The sequence below is a fragment of the Canis aureus genome, chromosome 6, assembly GCF_053574225.1.
Source record: "Canis aureus isolate CA01 chromosome 6, VMU_Caureus_v.1.0, whole genome shotgun sequence".
NCBI lineage: Eukaryota > Metazoa > Chordata > Mammalia > Carnivora > Canidae > Canis > Canis aureus.
Window position 1 is genome coordinate 77,868,191 of NC_135616.1, and position 25,833 is coordinate 77,894,023.

General features: G+C 37.4%; 1 long non-coding RNA gene across 8 annotated transcripts in view; it reads right to left on the bottom strand.

Moving 5' to 3' along the window:
* The window catches only part of LOC144316459 (uncharacterized), a 167,877-nt gene that overhangs the window by 20,842 nt on the left and 121,202 nt on the right, over positions 1-25,833 (bottom strand). For all 8 annotated transcript variants that reach the window (XR_013382433.1, XR_013382431.1, XR_013382432.1 and 5 more), the window contains one exon: positions 22,705-22,844. This is a non-coding gene — a long non-coding RNA (uncharacterized LOC144316459). The remainder of the gene's footprint in view (positions 1-22,704; positions 22,845-25,833) is intronic.

A 25,833-nucleotide genomic window follows, 5' to 3' on the forward strand; every position in this document is an offset into this window, starting at 1 on the left:
TGTACCACGACCTGGGAAGGATAATTAGGAGTAACCAAGGCATCTAATAAATATTGATAAATAAGCACTCTAGAAATCAAATTTGGGGGTGTGATAATGATCTTCTTTACAGGAAAGGTCTAAAATAGCCCTTTGCCCTCTGCCAAATCCAACCATTAATATTTATTAAATAAAATATGAGTGTACCATTAATTTTAAACAACTGACATGAATCGAAGCTGTCTTCCTCTTGAAGCACAGAAATTATAAGGGTGAGGTGAGGCCACACAAGCCTCATGTTGTTTTGAAGATACTGAAAACCCAGTCATCAATTTAAAAAGCCAATTGGCCTCATGAACTAGTACAGCTAGCAAATGAGGGTAAGAATAAACGATGAGTAAAATTGTTTTGGTTCAACTCCTGGATGACCAAGAGCAAGTCACTGAACTTCTCTGAAGCCACAGTAGTCACGTCTATATAGCAGAAATAATAATGCCCACTCTGTTTGACTCACAAGGCCAATGACAGGAATAAAGGAGATAATACATGTGAAATTGACCGTATTATTCGATTCTACTTAAATATGTGATTGAAGTTATTTTGAGAATTGATGTTTAAGAAGAATGTAGTAACAAGAACTTCTTTTAAAGGTAATACAATCTAATACAACATCTTCATTTAGCCTGAAAGGACTTATTTTAGGTTGAAAAAGTAGGACAGGGCAGTGGTGTCCATACTAGTGGCAGAGTAAAAAATAAAGTTATAAAAGTTCTAAAGTTCTAAAAATTATACCTTAAGAGTTCAGATACCCATTACTCCATGGGTCAGACCAACATGACATGAGTCCTTACTCTAACTCAAGGGCCTCTAGGTATATCAAAGGACTCCAGCACATGCAATATCCAACACATTCTTTCTTGTTTTATAGCCTGCCTGCCCAAATAACTTTCCCACATCTAGCATTTTCACATCTACAATAGAAAGTTGATAAGACCATCTGTAAGTGTATTGATTTATTACAAGTTCTTCATATAATGAAAATAGGATTGCTATAGAACTACATTGTCCAATATGGTAGCCACTAGCTACACATGAATATTTAAATTAATTAAAATGATAAAATTAAAATTTTAGTTCCTCAGTCACAATAGCCGTATTTCAAGTGCTCAAAAGCTACCTGTGGCTGGCTAACGGCCACCATATTGAAGAGTGCAGATACAGAACATGCCAATCCTCACAGAAAGTTTTAGTGGTCAGCATTACTACAGAGGGTCTTTGAAATCATAATCTCAGCTCAGCATCTCCAGGTATTTAGCCTCATCCATTTTATGGCAGTAAGTTACTTTCATTCTTTGCTGAGTAATGCTGCAAGTCCTGCTCTTCCAGCTTCTCATAGCCTGAATTTCTTAGGGATCGTGAAACAATTAAATTATCTTGTTTTATCTTATTTTTGCTGCCATTCTCAGCACCTGGTTAGAGAACCATGGTTATGAAAGTAGTAACATTTATGCAGTGAGAAAACTTAGAAATATAAAGAGGCAAACAGAGTAAATAAGGGACCTTCCTAGGTTTTCTGGGATCTATCGTCTCTAAATGGGATCCTTAAACTTAGGTGATTTCTCTATCTCTCCTTGCTTAACTAAATTAATTTTGTAAAATGCTATGTCTACTTTTCTAACAAACTCAGTGAAATCACAAAGGAACTGTATAATTTGCAGAAAGATAAGTCGATATGTGATCAAGGGAACTGAGAGGACAGGCTCATTAAAGTACCTACTGGTCCATAAAACCAAATGAAAGCATAGCTGTTGGCATAACCAGAGTGAACAATTTAAGAGTGAGCAGAAGACAGCTAGCATTTACTAAACACCTAGTATGCATTTCACAGTAATCCTGTAAAGTAGGTAGAATAAGTCCTATTAATAGAATAGAAAGCTGATGTTTACAGTATAATTTTCCCAAAGTTATACAGCTATTAAGTGATGTATATATCATTTAAATCTACATCTATCCAGCTTCAGGGATCTGAAGGATCTCAGGGAATCTCAGTTCAGGTCTTGATCTGAGGATCATGAGTTCAGCTCTGCATTGGGCTCCATGCTGGGCTACTTAAACTACATACATACACACATACTTCCAAAAAGAAGATCACTGTCAATAAAATCTGAGATTTCTGCCTTCTAATCACGGGTAAAATCAAGACTTAAGACTTTCCTCAGAGAACAATTGACATAGAATGAAATAGTAGTAAATTCTATCCAGACTGAAGCAGAGAAAGAAAGAAGACTGGAAAAAAAAGTAACAAAGCCTTAATAAATAATATGTGGAATTATATTAAGTGGTCTCACAAATAAGTAATTGGAGTCCCAGAGAAAGGAGGAGAACAAAAAAATATATTTGATGAAATAGTGGCAGAATGTTTTTTACAAATTTGATGAACACTGCAAATCCACAAAACCAAGAAACTCAATGAACTCCAAAAGAAAACAACACCAAGGTACATCAGAGTCAAAAAGATGAAAATCAGTGAGAGGACAGAATCTTAAAAACAGGAACATACAAGAGAACAAAGATCATAATAACCTCACATTTCTTGTCAGAAACAATGCAAACTAGAGGATAATGAAACAGCATCTTTAAAGTACTGAATTTTTAAAAAATCAACTTACTATTCTATATCCAGAAAACATATCCTTCAAAAATGAAGGGCATGGTAAAAATCTTCATGTCATTACATTTGACAGTGATTTCATGAATATAACACTGAAAGCACAGTCAGCAAACAATAAAATAGATAAATTGAATTTCATCAAAATTAAAACCTTTTATGTACCAAGAGATACTACCAAGAAAGTAAAAGAATAACCCACTGAATGGGAGAAAACATTTGCAGATCATATGGCTGATAAGAAATTAATATCAACACAAAATGAAATCAAAACTCAATGAAACAAAACAACACAATTCAAAAATAGGCAAAGGACCTGAATAAACATTTCTCCAAAGAAGATATGCAAATTATCAATACATACATTAAGAGGTAATTAACATCATTCATCATTAAGAGAATATAAGTCAAAACCATAATGAGATACCATTTCACACCTCCTAGGATGTCTGTAACTTTTTAAAACCAGAAAACAACACGTGTAGGCAAGGATATGAAGATACTGGAATCCTGTGCATTGCTAGTGGGAATACAAAATGGTATAGCTGCTACAGACAACAGTTTGCAGTTTCTCAAAAGGCTAAACATAGAATTACCATATGACTCAGCACATATCCAAATGAATTGGAATCAGACACAAACAGGTGTTTGTACCCAAAGCATTATCCACCAAAGGCGAAAGGTAAAACAACCCAATTGTCAATTGACAGATGAAAGGATAAACAAAACTTTTCTATATACAATGGAATATTATTTGGCCATAAAAGGGAATGAAATTTTGATATGTGCTACAACACGGATGAGTCTTGAGAATATTATGCTTAATAAAATAAGTCAAATACAGAAGGACAAATACCATATGATTCCACTTACATGAGGTACCTATAATAGGCAAGTTCTTGGACATAGAAAGTAGAATTGAGGTTACCAGGAATTGCGGGAAAAATCGAGGGGAAGTTATTATTTAACATGTACAGAGATTTTGTTGGGGATGATAAAATGGTTTGAGTTTAGATAGTGGGTGATGTTACACAACATTGTGACTATATTTGATGCCACTGAATTATTAAAATGGTAAATATTGTACATATATTTTACAATAAAAAAGAAAAATATGACCAAATGAGACAATTTAGATGAGCAAAAAGAAGTAAAAAATCAGTTATAATCCCCTCATCTGAAGATACCTACAGTTACATTTGGAAGTGAAATCTTTACTTTTATAATTCACATTTATAGGTTTAACAACAAAAATGAAAACATACGCTGTGTATGAATTTTTTTATTAAACAATTAAAAAACAATGTCCTCAGATCAGTAAAAGCTGAGAGAATCGGCTATCAGCCGACCTGTACTATAAGAAATGCTAAAAACAGTTCTTTAGCTAGAAGGAAAAGAACACGTGATATAAACTTGGATCTACACAAAAGAATCAAAGGTGCCCAAAAAGGTAAATATGTGGCAAATATAAAAGACAATTCTTCTCATTTTTAATTTCCTTTAATTAGAAGAACTCACTTTGAATATGTTAAACCAAAAATACACAAACTTGTGCTACCCCATCTGTCCATTTGTGTGCCATTCATTCATTCATTCATTCACTTACTCTTCCAATAAATATTCTGGGAGAACCACTACATCAGGCCAGTGCTGCTCAATGGAGAATGAAACAGAGAAGATCCCTGTACTCAAAGACCTTTCAATCTATGGGGGAAAGCCAGTTACTGTTTACAAACACATACGTGAAAATATAATTAGAAAATGGAATAAAGGGGCAGCCCGCGTGGCTCAGTGGTTTAGCACTGCCTTCGGTTCAGGGTGTGATCCTGGAGACCCAGGATCGAGTCCTGTGTCGGGCTCCCTGCATGGAGCCTGCTTCTCCCTCTGTGTCTCTACCTCTCTCTCTCTGTCATGAATGAAAAGAAAGGAAGAGAAGAGAAGAGAAAGCAAAGCAAAGCAAAGCAAAGCAAAGAAAAGAAAAGAAAAGAAAGAAAAGACAAGAAAAGAAAAGAAAAGAAAGAAAAGAAAAGAAAAGAAAAGAAAAGAAAAGAAAAGAAAAGAAAAGAAAAGAAAGAGAAAGAAAGAAAGAAAGAAAGAAAAGAAAAGAAAAGAAAAGAAAAGAAAAGAAAAGAAAGAAAAGAAAAGAAAAAAGAAAAGAAAAGAAAAGAGAAAAGAAAATGAGATAAATGCTATGACACTGAGAAAGAGAATAAAATGCTGGGAGAAGAAAGTGGAAGAACTGATTCCAGTGCCTCCTCTTCTCCCATCCTGGTTCCCACTTCATGGTCCAGCAATGTCAATGCACTTTGTAGTGCGCTCACTTTCCACTCATTTTCTCACTCATTATTGCTCTTCTCAATCTGTGTACATGGGCTGTCTCCATTTCCTCACTTTACAATTCACTCCTCACTCTTCTCAATTAGGTTTTAGCCCTACCACACATATTCTTAATAAGACAATGTCTTAGGTGGATTCCCCAGAAGCAGATCCCGAGATGGGAATTCTTGTGCCAATGATTTATTCATGGGATGCTCTCAGAAAAAGGGAATGAGAGAGGTATAATTGGGCAGAGGGGAAAAAGTCTAAACAAGAATGTCATCTCAACTGGAGACTGACTAGCTTTAGCCAAGTCCACAGGGAGTCCTGTGAATTGCCCCACAGAGGCAAAAGAGATGGGCTTCTCTACCTTCATGTCAGTCAGTCAGTGGTGGTAGGCTGCATAAAGTGGAATCTGGGATGGTATACTGAAGCTGGCTTGTATGGCTGGTGAGGACCAATTTTTAAATTTCTCAAAATTTTGTAAGCTGGTTGTTAAACACAGCTGCTATTAGAAAGTAAATTATATAAATTTACAATTAAAGTATGTTAAAAAACAAAGGTAATAAAATACTCAAAATGAATCACTTCAGGTGCCCTTATTTTTTATATTTATCCATGTTCTTGAAGTCAATTACATCTATTATATGCTGTGGGTAGAAATACTATATAATGGTTTATTAATGAGCATCTCTTTCCAATTTCAGATTCGTGACATCACAGTGGTAACTTGAAATCAGCCATAATATGAGTATTTAGATAGAAATTGACAGACACAGGACGCCTGGGTGGCTCAGCGGTTGAACATCTGCCTCTGGCTCAGGTTGTGATCCCAGGTCCTGGGATCGAGTTCCACATCGCGCTCCCTGCAGGGAGCCTGCTTCTCCCTCTGCCTGTGTCTCTGCCTCTCTCTGTGTGTCTCTCACGAGTAAATAAATAAAATATTTAAAAAAATAATAAATTGACAAACAGTATGAATTGGGGCTTCAATTTACTTCTTGATCAAGTACTTTTAAAAAGATGATGGAGGGGATCCCTGTGTGGCTCAGCGGTTTAGCACCTGCCTTCGACCCTGGGCGTGATCCTGGAATCCCGGGATCGAGTCCCGCATTGCGCTCCCTGCGTGGAGCCTGTTTCTCCCTCTGCCTGTGTCTCTGCCTTTCTCTCTCTCTCTCTCTCTGTCTCTCATGAATAAATAAATAAAAATCTTAAAAAAAAAAAAAGATGATGGAGAAAATATTAATGAAGTAGCCATTACATTGTGAATAAACAAATTAACCAAATACTCTTGGAGTATCTGAAAAGTATTATGTGACTCAGCAAAGAAGTTATGTCATTGATAAATGAGTGAAATCCTGACATACATCCTTGCTGCTTCATTTCCAAACTACTCATTAACATAAACACAAATATCAACCAGCATTTACATAACTACATTGGTTAGCCAGTTGAATACCTAGGTTGGCTATGCATACAAGAGTTTAGGGGTGAAAAAAGAAAAAAGAAAGAATAAGAGAAAGAAGGAAAAGACGGGCAGCCCAGGTGGCTCAGCGGTTTAGCACTGCCTTCAGTCCAGGGCATGATCCCAAAGACCCAGGATCGAGTCCCACGTCAGGCTCCCTACATGGAGCCTGCTTCTCCCTCTGCCTGTGTCTCTGCCTCTCTCTCTCTCTCTGTGTGTCTCTGCCTCTCTCTCTCTCTCTCTCTCTGTGTCTCTATGAATAAATAAATAAAATGTTTTTTTAAAAAAAGAGAGAAAGAAGAAAAAAAGGAAAGCATTCCGTAAGAATCAACTAGCCATACTAAATTTAGAGTAAAGAGTATTAGATATTTTACTATTATTGCATAACATACATCTTTCATACCAGTAAAACTTATAATAAAAGTAGAGATAGACACAGACAGATAAGGGCATACATTTCTTTTCCAGAGAGCTGAGTGTTAAAGATTTACAAACACACGATAGAGGTAGAGGTGGGGAATGCAAATGCCTCCATTTGGATAAGGGCAATTCTTCGGAGAAGGGGTCTATTGTGAGTCCTTAGCACTCATCTCATAGTATCAGGAGTATAGATGCAATAGCCGGGTAAAAGGAACCTGGACAGTATGCAACAGCATCCTCTACAGATGTTCCTTAACTTATAATTGGACTTTGTCCCCATAAATCCATCATAAGCTAAAAATATCTATGTCAAAAATGCATGTATACACTGAACCTTCATCATAGCTTAGCCTAGCCTACATTAAATATGTTCATCACTTACATCAGCTGACAGTTGGCACAATCATTAACACAAAGCCTATTTGATAATAAAGTGTTGACTAGATCGTGTAATTTATTGAATACTGTTCTGAAAGTGAAAAACAGAGGGTTGTATGGGTACAGAATGACTGTAAGTGTGTCAACTGTTTACTCTCGTGATTGCGTGGCTACCTGGGGGCTGTGACTTGCTGCCAGTGTCCAGCATCGCGAAAGAGGGTCTTACCATGTATTGCTAGCCCAAGAATAGAGCAAAATTCAAAGCACGGTTTCTACTGAGTGCATATCCCTTTTGCACCATTGTAAAGTTGAGAAATTGCCGAACCATCGTAAGTTAGGGATCATCTGTAGACGGCTAATGAATGGCCTCTATGCTGGCATGCACAACAGATTCCTGATTTACAACCGCTTTGTGCCAAATGGAGAAAGTTGCATTCTCAACAGCAGCTGATGGCTAACTGTTCCCTTCTCCTCTGAACAGATTTCTTTTGGATCTTGACATCACATCCTCATAGCTTTCCTCTTAACCCTTCGGTTTATATTCTCTATACTCCTTTGTTTTCTCCTCCTCCATTAACTGTCAGAGTTCATCTAATTCAAAGGGCTCTTTTCATTTACTAGAGATACTACAATAACTTCTAAATGTGTATTTCCAGCCCAGATTTCTCTTCTGAGTCCCAGACTCCCTACTTTCATGGAGCTCTGCCTCTTTAAGAAGATAAACAATAAACAAAATTAGAATATATAGTATGGGAGAAAAGGATTAAATGTTATAGAGAAAAATTCAGCAAAAAACAGGAGTTGAGAATGCCAACAAGAAGGTAAAGAGCGCGGGGGTGGTTTTTTTGAGCTGGGAGAAGGGCTGAGGGAGAGAGAGAATCTTAAGCGGGAGAGATCTCACAACCCTGAGATCATGACCTGCGCTGAAATCAAAAGTGGGATGCCCAACCAATGGAACCATCCAGGTGCTCCAAGTATGTGATTTTAAATGGGACAGAGTAAACCTCACTGAGATGATGACATTTGAACAGAAACCTTAAGGAGATGAGGACAAAGCCATGTGAAGTCTGGGGAAGTGTTGCCAGCACAGGAGAGAGCAGATGCAAAGGTTCTGGGGTAGGAGTGCCTGGAGTGTTCAAAGAACAACAAAGAAGCCAGTGGGGCCAGAGCAAATGATGATGAAATTCTTTTCAGAGATAAATATATTTTTAAAAAGAAAATATAAATATATACCTGTATCAGTACAGACAGTTAATATATGAAAACAGAGTAAGAAAATCTGTCTTTGGTGAAATTGATCATATGGAATTTCTGTTTATTTTAGTTTTTCTAATTGCTTCTGAAATGCTTCAATTCAAAAATTTACATTGAAATTATTATGAATTTCAAACATAAGATTTTGCTTGTAAAAGCAGGTTTTATAATATATCCCTACCATAAAAAGACATTACATGTTCCTCAAAAGATAAGTTAAATGTAATAAACTAATTCAATGAACTATTAGACTGTACTTAAAAGGAATCAAAGTGGACATATCACAAAAGCATGTTAATTGAAAAGGATGTACTGGACAGTATGTACACAGCACTATATCATTAATTAAATTTACTAAGCACACATAAAACAGTGATATACTGTATGTCATTAATGGAAGCACACAGGTGTATAATGTTACAGAAAATAACTGGAAAGGCACACACAAAACCAATAATGGTTATCCAGAAGAGGTGATAAGAGAAAAGGTTGGAAAAGGTCAAATGGAATATTTAAGACCTGAAAAAATAAATGGCAAAATATTAATTGCTGTTAATGTGAGGTTAAAACATGGATGCTTCTTCTACAATTCTTTGTGCTTTTTAGTATTTTTTAAATTTTTCTTATAAAGGAGGGAGGAAATAGAGAGGAAGGGACAGAGGAGGAGGGGAGAAGAAAGGGGAGGGGCCTATCTTCCACATCTGATGTAGTCAAAGTGTATTGAAGTCAACGAATGTTCAGTGACCACCTGTGAACTGGTAGGACTGCTCCCAAGGCAGGGTGTACCAAAATAAGTGAGACACAGTCCTTTCCCTGGAGAAGATTCCCTGAACAAGTCTGGTAAGCACATAAGTATGTTATTTAAAATACATATATATTTTTTTTTTTTAAATAACAACCCTCTAATTGCTAATGCTTTATTTTAGATGAATCATCACCGATAATACTAAATTTCATTTTCATTACAGATTCTAACTCTAACCTAACTAGAAGGGGGATAATAAAAATGGGTACATTGAGATTAAGTAGGAAGAGGTCAAGAATCCCACAATCACAAGCATAGAGGGGGAAGGAGGCCATTTCCATGAATACTCCACTGTGACTGACCATAATCATATTACAATTACTTGGGACTCTTTCATCTGCAAATCAAAAAAAAAACTAACTCAAACTTGCATAATCAAAGTTCACATATTAAAAAGTTCAGAGATAATTCTAGCTTCTAGCTCTAGCTATAGTTAGGTCTGGATCCAGCTGCTCAAACAATATCAACCAGAATCTGTCTGTCTATCTACCTACCTACCTACCAGTCTACCTACCTACCTACCTACCTCATTCTCTCTCTCTCTGCAAACACGTGGCTCTGCCATCTTTTGCAATGGCAAATATTCCAGCCAGGTCCTCCATGTGAAGTGAAAAAATGCTCACCAGCAGCTTGAGTTAGCAATTTAGCTAAAGAAACACATACACCAGTTCCACGCTGATACTCATTAGCTCCAACTGAACTGGCTTTGGAAAGTGTCTACCACTGTAGCCAAGGGATACATACCATTACCTCCACAGAAACCCCATGAACTGAGAGTAAGAGAGAGGTAGTTTTCCAAGGAAAATAGATAGTATAGGCAAAACCAAAAGGATACATATGAAAAAAAAGTATTTACAAAATATTTTGTCATGTAAGCTGTGATAATAATAATATTAGTAACATCAAGCTCTATGCTAAGCACACTACAAACATTATCTTATCTAGACCACATAACCTCTGAGGTAGAGGTCATACATATTTTAGGGTTGAATAAAGCAATTCTTGAGGGAGTTAAATTGCCCAAAGTCACCCCCATTAAGTAGCAGAAATGGGATGGGCACCCAGGTGATAGACTAATCATTACTTTCAAAGGATCAAATGATTCAAAAAGAACTTTATGTATATTTACTTTTAAAGATGATTATAATGCAGACCAACCAAGAAAGACACTTTGAAAATACTTAAGATGATTATAATGCAGACCAAGAAAGACATTTTGAAAATACTTAAATAATAAATCCAATTTCAGGTAGTAACTACCCAAAGTGTGAACACAGTCATCAATGAGAGTCATCATCATAGGATAACCAATTAATATCTTATCTATTAGTTCTCCAATTTGTTTACAGATGGTCTTCTTTGATCTTAAAAATATAAATAATAATTTCAACCTCTAGAAACAATCTGAAAAAAAATTAATGATCTTATTCTGCAAAAAGACAGCAATTGTTGGCATTTATCATAAGTAGGGCTCAGCCACTCAACCCAGCCTTCCAGACGTGACCAACAGTTATCATAGTTGCCCAAACTCTCCTCCAACTGCCATGCTAACCTTTCTCCATTTTCTTCATCATCCTTCCTCTTTCAGTTCCATGCTACATATAAAGCATCCTCACACACAATCTCAAATATCAATAATCCAATTCAATCCTATAAATATGTATAAAGTGTTACTATGTGCAAGGCTCTCAAACTCAAATGTGAAGACACATAGTCTTTGTCCCTTAGGGAGCCCACAGTATAAGAGTGAAGAGAGACACATCTCCCTATCTCTCATTCTCTCCTCTGTCTCTCCTTTTCTCTTTCTCTCTCTCTCTCTCTAAGATTTTATTAAGTAATCTCTACACCCAACATAGGGCTCAATCTCACAACTTTAAGATCAAGAGTTGCACACTCTACTGACTGAACCAGCCCCTCTCTTTATTCCTATTTTCCTCGGTCTTAAGAGGCAAAGAGCACGGACTAAAATCCAAACAGTTCTCCACTAGCCAAGCCTTGTACCCTGGCTCAAAGCTCTACCACTCCTAAGGAAGGGAAATCTTTTTCTAAAAGAACAGCTATGAATAAGGATGCCATATGTAATAACAAAGGTTTTCTTTCCTTCCTTCTCTTCCTCCTTTCATCCTTGCTTCCATCATTATGGGCCACTATCTGTCTACGTGTTAGATATGCAATGGCGACCAAGGCAGGGTTTCTATATTTGTGAATCTTAAAGCATAATAGAAAATATGAATAGTTATTATACAAGAAGAAAATACAGTAACATAAACATGTTTTTTAAAAGTAGCATAGAACGCGGGCGCCTGGGCGGCTCAGTCAGTTAAGCACCTGCCTTCGGCTCAGGTCATGATCCCGGGGTCCTGGGCTCCCTGCTCAGGGGAGTAGCCTGCTTCTCCCTCTCCTTCTGTCCCTGCTCTCCACCACCCACCGCCCCCCCCCCCCCGCTCGTGCACTCTCTCTCTCTCTCTCAAATAAAGAAATAAAATCTTTTTTAAAAAAGTAACCTAGAAAAAAAATTAATTAACTCAACCTGAAGAGAGAAAGGAAGAGAGTAGTTGGAGGAATCCATTTCTGAGCCGGGTTTGAAACCCAGTTGGCCTTGCCGAATGGACAAGAGGAAAAAGCAACCAGGCAGAGAATATAGAACATGCAAAGGCACATTAGATTGGCGCTAGGTCTTCAATGGCCTGGTCTCCAAAGCTCATATATGTCTTAATAAATCCAATTGTTTCAGTGGGAAGAAAAAGAATATGCAAAGGTTCAGAAGTGTGAAACATCACTGTAAGTCATATGTGCTCTGGCATTAAGGGAATTCTCTATCCTGCAACTGACCTCAAAGTGGTCTCACAAACTAAAATCAGCTTTTTGGTTTTTTTTAAGATTTTATTTATTTATTCATGAGACACAGAGAGAGAGAGAGAGAGAGAGAGAGAGGCAGAGACACAGGCAGAGGGAGAAGCAGGCTCCATGCAGGGAGACTGACATGGGACTCAATCCCAGATCTCCAGGATCAGGTCCTGGGCTCAAGGCAGCGCTAAACCACTGAGCCACCCGGGCTGCCCCTAAAATCAACTTTGAATAAGGATTCTAAACTATATTATTTTTCCACATCCAGGAGGAAAAAAAAGCCCTCATACAGCATCAGTAAGCTACATCACCTAGAATCTACCTCTACAAAAGCAAAATTATATGGCATTTGAATTTGCTCATACCCAAAACCAGGCAGGAGTCAAGAAAAAGAATTGTGGAACAAATTTCATTTCAAAAGAGAAAAAAACACAGGTATCATTTAAATTTAAAAAAAAAAAAAAAAAAAGCAGCTCCTTTCCTTGCACTTCACCCTCAATCTGCCCTAATCATCCGGACAAGTGCAGCCACTCTTCCCTCCTATCCTCTGGTGTGGAGATAGCTCTGGCAAACACAACTCTGCGCATCTGAGCAAAGCATGGACGGAGGTTATTGTCCACATTTGTTTATAGATCTAGTCAACACTACCGAGAAATGTTTGCTTAGGAAAGAGCCAGGGTGGTGCCAATACAAAACCTAACCCACCCATTTCTTCATACGACATGTTGGTCCTCTTGAAGTGTGGTCTGAGGTCATTTGTGGGCCACCAGGAGGATGAATGCATGGCTGATTTTATGAGGCCTGCCAAGAGATAAGGAGCAGGCTGCAGCTTTAACTGCTACAAGGTCAAATACTTGACCAAAAGTGAAAACAAAAATGTAAAGGAAGCAGAATGTTGCAAATGACAGGAACAAAAGGAGAAAGGACCTCTTGAAATAATACAACGTCGGGGATGCAACTAAAAAACAATCATACTAAGATCACTTTAGGAATCTTTGTGTAGTGCCTATCCTTTCTTTTTATGATCATCCCAAGTAACTAAGTACATATGGCATGTTTGTAAGTAAAGCAGTCGATGAAGTCAGTTACACCTCTGCATTTATTACCGTGCCCCTGAGTATTATTAACTTTTACACTCCCCATAAAGTATAATTTATCACTTAAATAATTTGCTTTGTGTCAGGGTTCAGTGTGCTCCAGTGCTTTCCTGCTCATTAAATGAGATATTTTTACTTAATGAGCCAAGGATGTCCTTTGTATTTAACATTTGAATTGATTTCTAACACTTCATTTTTATAATAGTTTGGAGTGTGATTTCTAAAAATGTGGGTTCCCTTTCACAATGTCAAAGGAAAACAATTCAGAAAATTGTTAAATACATGTGGCATTTCAAGTGATAAACGGTTTTATCCTTAACTAACCATAATCACTGAGTGAACAAAAATGAAAGTATGCAATCATAAAATAATGATTTCTTTACACGAGTGAGCAGATCACGGAATTGGAGAACTGAGGTATCTATTGATTGTTCAAAACAAAACTTCACTCTTAGCCACTCAAAAAAAAAAAGTTATAATCTGATGTGAAATAGAAAGTCTGAAGTCGAAGCCACCATGGTTGACTGACTGAGCAGCCTGGGACTGTTCTCCACATGTAGAGCCACTGCACTCTGATTCGAGACTGGCCATGTGACAAAAACAACTGGCTGCTTGGACATTTCATTTAACAAACCAAAGCTTGGGAACTGAAGACCCATGTTTCCTAAATCATTTTCAAGTCATTTTGTTTCTTAAACAATTGAGGATACTTACTGTGACCAAACAGGAGGGAAGGGGACAAAAGAGGTCTTTGATCTGAATACTACAAACAAAAGTATATTAACCCAAATTATCTACAATTCACATATATTCCTTTGTGTGTGTATCTTAATGTAAAATTTTTATTTTAATTAACGGTACACTGGATTTTACATTTATTCAGATTTATTATTATCCTTTAATAGGTGTGAATATATCAATATAATATATATCATATCACATGTATATGTATCTTTATAGACAATATAGCATCATTAAGGAAGGCAGGATTTAAAAGAGTTGAGAACAAAATAGTCAAATGCCCATTTTCCTTTTACAATTTAGAGAACTTGAGCATTCTTCCCTTGTTCTTACTCAGAATTGTCTCCCATTATATATTCCTTGCCTATTCTTTCGGAGCCATGGAAATGGAGTGTGTCATTCTGATGGTCTATGATGACCAAACACCAGATAGATAAGACCTTAAACATTAGTACTACAAAATCAGCCAATAAACATTTCCATGATCAAATAAGCTTAGGAAATAATACCTATTATAATCTTCACTTATAGGTTCACAGAGCACACTAGCATTTTTAAAACTATGGGAGATCCTACAGTGAAAAACTTGTTTACCCCAGGATTTCTCAAACTTAAACTAGAGAAACTTTGGGTTTAAAAACACTTTAATAAATAAATAAATAAATAAATAAATAAATAAATAAATACACTTTTAAACATCCCTTTCATCTAGGGTTTCTTCAGAAAGAATCTGGGAAAACTTACCGATTAAATACCCAGTTGGTTCTGCGAGGCTGTTTAGTTTTTAGAAAACATCCTTTCCCATGCCCCACATCCCAGCACCCAGGGCAGCCACTTTGCACAATTCCAAAAATTGGTTGCCTTTCAAGTTATATTTAGTATATGGTGCCCCCTGGAGTTGCACCACTTAAGGCCAAAGCGACTGTCCCCACAACCCCGTATTTGATTTCTCTAAACCTGGAGGTTTACAGCATATAGACAACATCTATTCCATATGTAATACAGAAAACTTAAATACTTCAAAAGAGAAATAAATATTGTAAATTGAAAAATAAGTTTGACTTGGAGAAAAGTTTACAGTATGAAATATTCCAAAGAAATGCAAATTCATCATTTGGAAGAACATGGTTTGTATCTTTGGAATCCATGCCCTGAAAGATCTAATTTTAATAAATACAATAGTAATGGTTTTAAATTAATATGTAAACTATTTTCAGTTAATTTGTTATTATCAGTGTTATTCATTTTAAGAATTACCCCGTGATAGTATTATTATTAAATTATGTTATAATTACCCCAAGTAATAATATTAATTACAAGTTCATATAGTCCAAAATAATAAAAATTTAGTAAATCCTGATAACTATTAGGATTATTCCAAAATAATCATGAAAGAAAAACAGGGCATATGTAAATTACTTGATTCACTTAAAAAATTGATTCACACATTGACGATTGGTGATTGATGAATCACTCTTCTATATAGAGCCAATGCATGAGACTTTAAGGCATATGGTAATGTAGTTCTACTTAGTGAAGAGTGATCCAAAAAAAAATCTTTGCTACTTAACATATTTGAAATTCAATCCCATCAAGTGATTGCAACTCTTGTCTTCCATTCTATTATGTGTAGAATTCTTTAAAATGTAAGTACATTTTAGTTTTAAATCTAGAAAAATTGGGTAGCCCCGGTGGCTCAGCAGTTTAACACTGCTTTCTGCTCAGGGTGTGATCCTGGAGACCCAGGATCGAGTCCCATGTCAGGTTCCCTGCATAAGCCTATTTCTCCCTCTGCCTGTGTCTCTGCCTCTCTCTCTCTCTCTCTTTCTGTGTCTGTCATGAATAAATAAAATCTTTTAAAATAAATAAATAAATAAATAAATAAATAAATAAATAAATAAATAGAAATCTAGAAAAATTACAATAAATTTATGTCATTGGGAAAGCCTTTACACTGCAAGATGTCCCGTCCACAAAGCAGTCTTATCTCTCTCCCTCATCAATCTATCTCTTCATACTCCAACAAAGCCAACCAACCTCTAGGAAGCTTTTCTTGACCAACTTCTCCTGCTCCCAGTGGGACTTGAGGCCCAACCTCTATCTCAGTAATGTCTAATGTACACCTCTGTTATTCCATTTCCCTCACTTTATCATTATCTCTTTATTTGTTCATAAATTTGAGCTGTGGAAGCTCAAAAAATAGTGACTAATGAATGGCTGAACCAAAGGCAAAACTCTCAGAAACAAAGTGCAATATTCTGGCTTGGGTAAAATAATCAAAGGAACAACAACAAAAAAAACCCCAATCATAATAATAATCAAAGGAACCTAGTGATGATGGTATGTTATGAGATAGAATGGAGAGTCTGTGGAGCATGTTACTGTCTCCCTAGAGGCTTCTACTTTGTTTGCTTATTTTTATTTTAAATTTAAGTAAATGTTATACTCATTTTTTCCAGAATGGCTTCTATTTAGTTGTACTTTGTCAAAGGCACGAGTTTGATAAAATTCTCAAGCTCCTTCAAGAATGTAAGGTGCCAACACCTGTCTTCATGGCCTCTCAGCACAGGATTTCTTGCACTACTGTGATAGGACTTTTCCATAAGGAAGAAGCTAGTGTGGATTTTATGTTCTCTGCATTGCCTTTACAGTAGAGGCCTATTGTGATACCCTTCACTAACTCCTGATCTTCTTGCACTAGTCCTCAAGGGCCCCCAATATCACTATCTTTATCCCCTTGCAAAAAGATCCAACATGGAATGCCTGGGTGGCTCAGTGGTTGAGCGTCTGCTTTTGGCTCAGAGCAGGGTCCCGGGATTGAGTCCCACGTCAGGCTCCCTGCATGGAGCCTGCTTCTCCCTCTGCCTGTGTCTCTGCCTCTCTCTCTCTCTCTTCTGTGTCTCTCATGAATAAATAAATAAAATCTTTAAAAAAAAAAAAAAAGATCCACATATTCAGCATCTTGACCTGAAAAAAGAAAATTATCCACAAACACATTTAGTTGAGAGAGTGTGACCAAGTTAGGTCCTTGGAGAGGACAGGAGGCCTAGAAAGCAGAATATATCTCACAGTCTTCCCCGGTACAGAGGCCCTTCCTTTCCAGAGACAGCATCTTTCTTTAAGCCCTTATTTCAGTGGATACAAAAAAGGGGCTGAGGACGGGGGAGATTCTTAGCTATCATCACAGGCTTCCCATTAAAACTTGAGCTTTGATATTACCATATATTTCCCCTGGTGTTTCATTTTAAAAACTGAGTCCCTGTGATATCTCTTATTTATAGAAGATGCAGTTTGCCCAGCCTCATACCTGGGAAAGGGCACAGGCATTTCATTTTATCAGAGCAAGTATTCATCGTAAAATACAAGTAAAAGAAGCCAGACCTTTAACTTTCAACCATCAGCAAGTTCTCACTGCCCCCTGCATCTAGCTTTCAGGTGAAGATGTTCTGATGGAGCTGCATGAGGCCCACTCGTCCACTGGGAACCGTCCACACAGCACAGCTTTCATGCCATTAGCTTTGGCACAGATGCTTGATATAAAACCGCAGCTCTTCCAGGAAGAGCGAAGGTGGCCCTAGCTTGGCAGACCTGCACCATTTACAAGGACGGTGGTGACAGTGGAACCCCTGGACAGTGTTGCACCAGCCACCTGATTCTGCTCATCCATTCTCCAAAATGCAGGTTTGCCCTCTGCAGGAGTGGTGGCTGTGAAGCACTGGGGTGGGGGGTGGGGGGTCAGAGAAATATATATCACGGGTCTCACAGAACTTGGCAGCACGTCGCTCTCAAGAGTAAAAACTGAAGCACGATGCCTGAAAACGAAATGTACAATTCAAGCAGAATTTTGCCAAACAGATAAAATAAAGTGAAATTATTTTTTCCTCACAGTAGTCCATCTTGTGATTTCACTAACAGAAGTGAAACGCTAGTTCAAGTCAGATATTTTGTATCATTTAAATCCACAAGCAAATTTGTTTTACCTAACAGTTGAGCAACCATGCAGAGAGTGCAAGCTCAGGGGAACAGAAAGCGAAAATATGGTCTTAGCAGCATGATTTAAATTAATTAAACAAGCGTTAATACCTTCAAGCATTTGCACACCATTGCTTCAAGGGTAAGCACTTGGTGCAAAAGCTATAATTTACAAGTTCTACCATTTTAATACTTTCTGTGTATTAGGTAGACGCAGTAGCTGTGTTAGCTGACGCGGTAAACAAAAGATACAGTTGAAAAACACATGCTATCATAATTAAAATGTTATGCTGACACTATCTTTCTTCCAGGATCTTGTAACATCTGTATTGACTGTGATAAGCATTGATTATCTGGAGTGATGTAAATATTTGGGGAGTTAATAACAATCAGGAGTTCAGTACATGCTAAGACACCAAAGATAAATCACAGGAAATTCAGATCAAAGCAGGTTTGTGAATAAGCTTGTTTTTATAGTTAATGACTAACTATAAAGCGCATATACACATTTCTTTTCTCCAACGAAATGCACAAGGAAATGTCATAAAGAAACATCCCATCCTGTGTAGCATTTCTGTACATCTGTCGAATTTCCATATGTAGAGAGGAGGATGTCAACACACAGCACTACAAAGACTGAATTGATCCAATCCATCAAGTATTTAACATGCACTTTTAAAATCATTAAAAAGTTCTTTGAATTATTAAGACCTTTTTTCAAAAGAAAAAAAAAAGCCCACAACTTATAAATCTTGCATTTCCTGAGAGGTTAATTTAAGGATGCTGGGGTCAGCAGTTACCCAGTTGTAGCAAAGATTCTGAAATTTCCCTTCAAGTACAGCCTGATACTGAGTTGAAAGAAGAAAAGAAAGAAAAGAAAGAAAGAAAATCTCATGCAGCCTTACCAGCAAGACATCTTACACTCATGAACATTATTTTGAAGAGTGAACACATACTGGAGCCACTGAATTGAGGCTCTTTTTCAGTTCATCAAAATGGGTACAGAAATAACTGGTGGTCTATGACCTACCCCTTACATAGAGACAGATGGGTGCACAAACTTTTCAGAATATAAAGTCATCCTTAACATTTTTTAATCCTTTTTTAAGATTTTATTTATTCATGAGAGACCTAGAGAGAAAGGCAGAGACACAGGCAGAGGGAGAAGCAGGCTCCCTGCAGGGGGCCCGATGTGAGACTCGATCCCAGGACCATAGGATCATGACCTGGGCCAAAGGCAGACACTCAACCACTGAGGCACCCAGGTGTCCCAGTCACCCTTAACTTAATCTAAAAGCCCATCTAAAAGTTTTGCCTCCTTCTTTTCTTTACCCTCACCTATTGGCATTGAACTTTCAAAGCAACTCACTGTCTCCTGCCCCTAACACTTACTTCATCATAGTCCCAGTGCCTGAAACACATTCCCTTTACTATCTGCTATTTAACTGCTCCTGGGTCCACCATAACATAACTTGGTCTTCATATCCTCTGGAAACTCTTTCTTGATGCGCCCTACCCTGGGTCAAGTTCATTTTCAAGGTCTTCCCACAGCACCCTGTGAATATCCCTATCAAAATATTTACCACTTTGTACTGAATTGGCCATTTTTCTAGTCTATCTCTCTATAGATCTTGAGCTCTTTGAATCAGGGACCAAGCTTTATGATCTTTATATTCCCAGGGAACAGCATATGGCTTCCACTCAACACATGCTCAGTGAATATGAAAGTAAGTCAATGATATGTTCATCCTCATGCTATAACGTGATTCTGAGAAAGACCCTACCAGAAGTGTTCCACATCCAGAACAGAATGAAGACATTCTAAGCAAGTTTCAGGGTTCATTAATGCCCTTGACTGGTCTCAACAATTTAGAGAAGATCTAAATCCTTTGAGATCTAAGAGCAAAGTAAGAAGCTAAGAGAAAAATTAAAGACAATCTAGATTTGCAAACTAGAAACGTTTACCTATGAAAGCCAGTCAGTAATCAATATGATGACCAATATTTTTCAAAATGGCACAGGCTAGCAAAATGCTTCCCAAACTGGATTGCCGCCATCCCTGTTTATTCCAGAGGTGGGGGGTGGGAAGAATTGGAAGGGGGAGCGGGAGGAAACATGTCCATAAGACATATACTAGAGGATTTATAATAACCAGAAATTGGAAACATCGCAGGTATTCCTCAACAGAGGGATGGCTAACCAATCTGTGGTATATTCATAGAATGAAATGCCACTCATCAATAAAAAGAAACAAACAGCTGATACAGCCAACAACACAGATAAATCTCAAAACCATGCTGAGCAAAAGAAGTATCACACAAGAATATATATTGGGTGGTTTTCTTTCCATGAACTTCTAAACAGGCAAAACTAATCTATTATGAAAAAAGTCAGAACAGTAATCACTTATCCTGGAATGAGCCCTAAAGAGATGTTCTACCGTGATGATAGTGTCTTACACAGGCATAATCTGTGTCACCTAGAGGTTGCATAGGTGTATATATTTATCAAAATGTAACAAATGGTACACTTAAGATTTGTGCCTTTCACTATATGTAATTTTTACCCTAAAAATAATAAATACATGCATTCTAGTTGATGATATACCTGCTGACATGTTTAGGCATGAAGTACACGAATGTTAACTTACTTTGAAATGCATCAAAGATGAGTCGATAGACGGAGAAAGGGATGGAAAGACAGACACAATACAGTAAATATAGTTATTGTTCCTCGTAGACTCTAGGTGGAAGGTATATTGCTACTCAAGTGTATAATTCTTTCAAATTTGTTGTATTCAAGAAATTTTATAAAACAATATTGGAGGTAAAGTATATATTCTGAATCCCCTATCCCAGAGTTACTCGGGGCAGAGGTATAAACCTGCCATTCATCTACACATTGTTAGATTATTAGGTTTGCCAAGTGACTTTTTAAACAGACATCAGCTGCAGGTTTACAGCATTGATACGTAGGATACTGAAATTTGGCCCAATGTAATAAAATTTTAAGAACCCACATCACAACCTCAGCTTTTTTCTCTCATTTACCACAAACTGATGCCTGAAATTCCACCAATATGCTTTCATTTCATGAGAAAAAAAGTAAATAAGACAGTAAGTCAATAATTTACCCACAATGGCAAAATAATATAATAGAGCTTTCTCGGCTGGCAGTTATCCTAATATGTATTTTTTGTGGCAGGTATGGCAGTCAAGAACAGAAAAATCAAAAAGAATAAGAGCATGAGAAAATGCCCATGGCACCCTTGCCTCCTCTCAACTGTGCCTGAAGGGTGCCATACAGCATGAAGTGACCAAATGCAGCAACTCTCTGGGATATTGAAGTAAAGGGGGTTTTTGCCCCATATGCCTCAATTTCTTCAGTTGTGAAACAGAGACCATCTTTCCTAACTGTAATTTATCATGGTTCCAAGATCGAGTTGCCAAATAAAATACAGGATGCTTGGTTAAGTATGAATTTCAGATAAACAGTGAATATTTTTTTTAGTATAAGCATGTCCTTATGATTGTATCATATACCCTTATATTAAAAAAAAACAAGATTTACTTGATATTCAACTTTAACTGGGCATCCTACTTCATTTCCTGTTTGTTGTTTGCCTTTTGCTAAATTTGGCAGCCCTCTTCCAAGGGAATGCAAACATTAGAATTTTAGCCCAGAACCACTGCTATTTTGATGAAAAATATGACTGAGAAGCCAGAGACTCATTTGGAAAAAATATGGTTATTACATGCACAACGGATTTCAGTATATGATGTGAATGGTATGTTCAAGCCATAGGTATGCAGGTGAGGCATCCTGGTTTTCCTGAAGATCAATGCTTGATTCTTCAGGGGCCATTCTGTGTCCAGCCTAAAAGGAAGAGTGGCTGCAGATAGATATGAAAAGATATGCCCCAAAATCTGTGGATTGACGCAATTGTCTCCATGTGTAAAACTTAGCACATGACTGGTGAGAATGAAGGGAAAATACTTGATTTGGGTTAGTACATGTACTTTACACAACTCAGAGAAGGGTTGTTTTAACTGAGCTCAGCTCCAGCCAACTGCCTTTCTCCCAACTTGATGCAGAAGCAGGAAGACACTTCTTACTTGTCTGAAGTTAGGAGGAGTTCAAATAATTGCACACACTGAATGCCCACCCTGGAATCTAGAAGAGGTCACTGGGGCTAACTGAATACTCTGTTGTTTTATTTTAAATCCCACATGAAACAGTCACAGATAAAAAATGAGGTTTTCCTAAAACGCTGACTGAATCTGTTTTGGGAGGAAGGGGGTGGGCATCAGAGAAGCTGAAAGTTCCCTGCGTGAGCATTCAGCTTCAGGGTGGTGAAGTTAACTATTTCATTTTTCTTTTTAATATTTTATTTATTTATCCATGAGAGATAGAAAGAGAGAGAGACGGAGAGAGAGACAGAGGCAGAGACACAGGCAGAGGGAGAAGCAGGCTCCATGCAGGGAGCCCAACGTGGGACTCAATCTCGATCCCGGGTCTCCGGGATCATGCCCTGGGCTGAAGGCAGCACTAAACCGCTGAGCCACCCAGGCTGCCCAACTATTTCATATTTAAAGGGTATATTTAATTTCCAAAATCGGGAAATCCAATCTAGAGGCCACTAGGGTAGGAGTCAGACCCAGAAAACGTCTTGCTTTTTTCTTGTTCACCCTCATAAACATAGGCCATTGTGAAGGAAGTCTAAAAAGAGTTAAAAGTAAAAAGTTGCTGCTAGATAAAAGCTGACCTTCAGAGTGTGCCCCGGCCGTTTCTTCCAGGCTCTTTGTAACGTGCAAACCCCTTTACATGGTAGGCAAGGATTTTGAGTCAGGAATGTGTGACGTATTACATGGGCTTTTGAAATCTTGACACCAACTGAGGTCATGCCTAAAGAAACAAGAGTATTTACCTAAATTTGATCTTGTTGTCACATACATATGGACACAAATTATATTTCATATTTTCTGCAAACATAAATTCATTTTCCCTTTCTTTATAACACAATGTATTTATTATCTTATGCTATTTTAATTTCTCAGCTATTGTTCATTCCACCCGTTTAGTCCTCTACATATAAGCTTTTATTTAAAAAAAAAAAAAGACTATGCATTAACTTCTCTTTCTATAACCCTTGCCCAGTTTTTTCTTTGCTTGTTGTAACAGTTTGTACCATACAGAGGCACCAGGATTAATTGTGTCTCCAGTCATTATCTTGTCCTTGTTTTTTTTTTCAGACTTGTGGCCTCTGAAATTTTTCAAAACAGCTCAGGACCTAAAAAGACATCTTCTTCACAATAGCATAAACTAATGCTCTGTAGACCCAACAATGGATGTTTATTGCACCTTACAAAACTACTTTAATTACCTTCAGATTACTGGTTTTATTCAAATAGATTCATTCTCAGCTAAGGACGCCTGTGGACATTTATAAAAAGTCTTTACAATGTAGTGTTCTATGAAGAATGATTATAATATTCTCCCCCGCTCATATAAAAAAAATAAAAAGAGATGGATCTGTATTAAATTGGAAAAAAAAAAAAAAAAAAAAAAAACGTTAGGCATTAACGTAACGGGGAGGTTTTCACTCTATGTGAGTTGAAAGCCTGGTACCTTAAGACTTAATTTTGTCTCCATGAATCCTGGCCTTGTTCCCACACGGCAACTACATCGTCATAATCAGGTTAATACATATCAGCTCATTGAGCTTAACGGAGCCTCTAGTTTATGCTGACCCATTTACTTAGACATAATATATATGCATTTCTTTACCCTTGGCATCAACTGAAAAGATAAGATGTTTGAATATATCTATCTCTACCATTACTTGGGGGATATACTCCAAATTACTGCAAAAAAAAATAAGCAATTTGTTTCAAATTCTTAATTTATAAATAAAAACAATTTAGGCAATGTATACTGAACACTTAGTATCTCAGACACTTCATTTGTATTATGTCATTTAACATTTATAACATCTCTTTGAGGGATCTCTAATATCCCCCACTCTACAGATACAGAAACTGAGTCAAAAGGAAACTAAGTTAATCTGTTCAAAGTCCAAAGCAAGTGGCATAGTCAAAATTCAAACCCAGGACTCCATGATGCACCAGACCAACTTTTAATATTTAATTATATGTCTTCAATTATATTAATTATAACGCATTCAATTTTTAGGTTGGCTAATATATAATTTTATAACTACAAGGTATACATACAAAGCTAAATGATCTCTAACTTCCCTCCTATGATCTTAATATTTCAAAACGTTCCCTAAAAATTAATTCATGTGTGACCCAGTTCACTTAAACGAATCTCCATAGAGGCGTGTGAATCTGACAGTCTTTTCTGGTCACCAGTCTCTGTACTATGAATTAAATAAATTCCAACATAGGCTTATCAGGTGAGGATGTGCGCTTGCCTTCAAAGCCAACACCTGTATATATATATAAGCCATGTGGCATAGCTTTTTCATGTATGCAATAAAAATGACTGGAACACATGAAAATGCAGCCCTCAGAGGAAAATCATTACTAAACATTGACATCCTGTACTAACATTTCTATCTTTTAATAGGTAGCAAGTCAATTGAGATGGGAAACTCTTCAACTTTTTTTTTTCACCTTTAAAAATATATATTTACAGGAACAATTCCCCATTCTCTGGGACTCTTAGAAAAAAAAAGATCCATTTTTGGGGAAGTAAAACAAACAGTGGAGACAGGTGTAACACCGTCCCCCAAATCACCAACCCCCAGGTCCCCAGGCCCAGGCTGGGCCGGTGCTGACAGGAGGTGAGCCCAGGAGTCCTTTGAACCCACCCTCTCCAGCCTGGAATTCAGACAGGACAGGCTTTATGTCCCCCATTCCTCCCTCCCAACTCCAGGGACACTTAAAGGGTCCTTTGTACCCGCCCGCAGGAAATTGGGGCGGGTACAATTAAGTTAAAATGGTCAAATTGGTTTTGTCTCTAAACACAATCCACAGAGTCCTCTCAAAAAGCTCTTGTTATAAGACATAAGACATTCAAAACTCCCTTAATATAAATATAAGGCTGCTCAAGTGTGTTGACAAATGAGTTTAACTCAGATATTAGGAATCCCATCCAAAATTTCCTCTCTGCACTATCCTCCTTGATGGAACTTTGACTCTAACACTAGTCTTTCTAATTTATAATATTTTCATAGTTAGTCTGAGGCAAAATCATGAAGTCAGGTCACTTTATGTTTGGTCTATGAGGCATTGTGATTTATAAAAATATATATATTTCGTCATTCAGATATTTCATATATATTTGGTCTTCTCCACAGTTCCTGGCTCATAGCTCTTAATATCCTTGGAATTTCCTTATGAAAGCCATAATGATATCTATCATTATGCTAATGAGGTGACTTTTGGACTTCACCTAAGGAATGAAGGCTTATTGCCAGGGGAATCAACCATGTCCCAGTCCCATTCCCCTGACCTCCAGGGATAGGAGACGGGCTGAAGCTTGAATCAATCATCAATGGCCATTAGTTTAATCAATCATGCCTAAGTAATGATGCCTCTTAATAAAAATCCAAAAGGACTGGGGATCAGAGAGCTTCTGGATTATTGAACACATGGAGATTTAGGGACATTGGCACACTCAGAGAGGGCATGGCAGCCCTGCCCTTTTCCCCATACCTGGCTCTGTGTGTCCCTTCCATCTGGCCATTCCTAAGTTATATCCTTTTATTATAAACCAGTGCTCCAGTATGTAAAATGTTTTTCTGAGTTCTATGAGCCACTCTAGTAATTGAACACAAAGAGGGAGATTATAGGAACCTCTGATTTATAGCCAGTTGATCAAAAGTACAGCTAGCAACCTGGGCTTTTGACTGCTCTCTGAGGTGTCT